Source organism: Chanodichthys erythropterus, chromosome 1 (assembly GCF_024489055.1).
Source record: "Chanodichthys erythropterus isolate Z2021 chromosome 1, ASM2448905v1, whole genome shotgun sequence".
NCBI lineage: Eukaryota > Metazoa > Chordata > Actinopteri > Cypriniformes > Xenocyprididae > Chanodichthys > Chanodichthys erythropterus.
Genome location: NC_090221.1, coordinates 32355844 through 32358962, shown reverse-complemented (window position 1 = coordinate 32358962; position 3119 = coordinate 32355844). Strand labels below are relative to the sequence as shown.

The window sequence follows — 3119 nt, the reverse complement described above, 5'->3', positions numbered from 1 at the left end:
GACAAATGCCAATAGAAGGGCGTCTGTTTATTCATCTGTGTGAATAAATAATTGTGCCCTCATGTGCTATCTGAATTATAAATACAAGTTTTCTAATTAGAAACTGGACATGTACAGCATCGAAAGTCAAATTTACGAACCTAGGATTATACCCGAGCCCTGAGATGGGTGCCCATTAACTTTAAACGCGATGTAGAAAACCACTAATACCCCATAAATCCACATCAACTACACTGCTTTGTCTTATTTATAAAATCGGTAAGCATTTGATGCATATTAATCAAGTAAAACAAAGATTATAACTTACTCCCCTATTGAAGCTATACAATAGTGATACATTTTCTAGTGTATGTGTTCAGGCAGCCTTAAAGGGATAACGTTAGTTCACCCAAAAATAAAAAATTTCTTCACCCTCAATTGTTGTGCCAAACCTGCATACATGTCTTTCTTCTGCTGAACAAAAAGAAGATATTTTGAAGAATATGGGTAACGTTAACCAAACAGTTGATGGACCCCATTGACTTCCATAGTATGAAAAAAATAAAAATAAATACTACAGAAGTTAATGGGGTCCATCAACTGTTTGGTTATCAAAAATATTCAAAATATCTTATGTGTTTAGCAGAAGAAAGAAATTCATACAGGTTTGGAACATCTTGAGGGTGAGTAAATGATGAAAGAATTTTCATTTTTGGGTGAACTATCCCTTTAACTCTACCAGATGATTGAAAATTTATTGTTGATAGGCTACTTACTTGAATGCAGTTGTTCCAAAATAAATTAACTGTTCAAATTTTAAAACAAGTATATTTATTCAAATTTTATTAAAAGAAATCTATTTCTGACATTAACATTTCTAACATATGTTCCACAGATTGCACTCACCGTTAAAGCTCATGCAAGGTAAGTTGGCAATACTTCTTACAGCCTATGCAACACTGATTAAGCTTGCAGTATTCACTCTGCCAGGACATGTATATAGTTGTATGTAGATGGAAGTGTACACTGTTAATGTTCGCTGCATTTTACTTTTGTTTTTAACAGCAAGTTGAAGATAAGCAAGATGCTGTTATTCGCTGGAAGAATCATCTGAGGAGCTCATTGAAGCCTACCAGGTACATTAACAGGAGAATTCAAATTTCGTTTTGACTTAGCATATGTACAGTACTGCAGAAGTCTAAGGCACATTAGTATTTTCATCCCCAAAAATGTTTATTTCTTTTTATATCTTTGTGCTCTAGTTTGTCATGAAATATCAGTTTACATTCCTAAACATTAATTTTGCCATTATTTTTAATAATCCAGTGAGATTTTTGTATGCACAGGCAGTCTGACAACAGTTGGTGCTCCACAGAAGATCTGGTCTCACCATTATTGAGTCTGTCTATTATAACATGAAGAAAGAAATGAAGTTGAGAATAAATGCGAAAATTAAGAAAAACTGTGGCAATGTCTGCAAAATGTAAAAAAAATAAAATAAAAATAAAAAATACATGCAAAGCTATCGGAAAAACAATATCAAGTGTACTAGGCCAAAAACTGTTTAAAGTGCAAAGGGCGATCACACCAAATATTGATTTAATCAATAGAAGATAAATGAAAATCAATTTATGAAAGCATTTTAAAGGCATCCTCACTTTACAGAATTTTTACACAAGTGCCTAAAACCTTTTACAGTACTGTAGCTTTGCAGGTATTTTTTAATCGACTTGCAGATACAGTTCTTCTGGATTTAGTCTGTCATAGTCCCTCTTTCCCTCTTTCTTCATGTAATAACAGATTTAATGATGATGAGACGAAATCTGTGTGTGGCACTTATCACATAAAATTAAAGAGAACATTCAACTGTACAGTATTGTAAACACTTTGCATTTATTTGTGTATTTGACAGGATGTCAGCAGAGACATGATTAAAGATTGCTTCACCAGTCATGTAACGGAGATCATTGAACTGGGCAGCACTGTAGGAGAGGAATATGCCAACATAGCTGATATCGTTATCGTCATTGTGGGAACTAAGGTGCTGTTTTACTCTGATTAAAGGTGCTGTTTAAGCTTTCTGAACCACACATTGGCAGCAATGTCAATGGACCTTTTAAGGTCTGGATAAATAGTAAATACATAGTTAAAATAGTCATTGTGACTACAGTGGTTCAACCGTAATATTTTGAAGAGAGGTATACTTTTTGTGCACAAAACCAAAACATATTCATTCAACAATTTGAACCGTTTCATACCTAGTGAACTCAGTGCAGGTTTCCATGTTTACGTCTGAATGCCGGCTCATTTTATTAGCCGCCTCCTGCGTCAGCATCAAACCCATGTGTTGTGCTGCTCAGCTTCGGCCAATACTGAGTCGGCATATGGATGTAAACATGGAAGCCTGCATTGTCACTACCTATGACAATGGTTCAAATTGTTGATTTAAGTCTTTATTTTTGTTTTGTTTTGTGTACAAAAAGTATTCTTGTTGCTTCATAACATGAAGGATGAACCACTGCAATCATGTTGACTATTTTTACGATGTTTTTACTTTTTTCCAGACCCCAAAAGGTGCAATGACATTGCTGCCTATGTGTGCTTCAGAAATCCTCGGAAGATGAACAAAGGTTTTATGGGTGTGGAATGACATGAGGGTGAGTACTTAATGAGAGAAATTTCATATTTGGGTGAACTTACCCTTTAAACTATCCCCCAAAGCTGGGCTGGGTGCTTTAAAGGGTTAGTTCACCCCAAAATGAAATTTCTCTCATTAATTACTCACCCTCATGTCGTTCCACACCCGCTAGACCTTCGTTTATCTTTGGAACACAAATGAAGATTATTTCTGATGAAATCTAAGGGTATCTGATCCACACATTGGCAGAAATGTCATTGCATTGTTTGATGTTCAGAAAGGTAGTTAAATATTTTTTAAAATAGTCAACGTCGCTACTGTGGTTCAATCTTAATGTTATGAAGTGATAAGAATACTTTTTGTGGTTTAAATTGTTGAATAAAGTGGTTATTTGTTTGTTTTTGCACACAAAAAGTACTCGTTGCTTCATAACATAGAGGTTGAACCACTGCAGTCACATTGACTATTTTAACAATGTTTTCAATTACCTTTCTGGATGTCG

At 34.8% G+C, this 3119-nt stretch overlaps 1 long non-coding RNA gene across 1 annotated transcript; it reads left to right on the top strand.

The window, feature by feature from the left end:
• The first annotated feature begins 654 nt into the window (after positions 1 to 654).
• LOC137018393 (uncharacterized) lies at positions 655 to 2121 on the top strand. The gene is made up of 3 exons (XR_010894905.1): positions 655 to 903; positions 1045 to 1115; positions 1892 to 2121. It is a non-coding gene; the product is annotated as an uncharacterized lncRNA (long non-coding RNA).
• Positions 2122 to 3119: the final 998 nt, after the last annotated feature.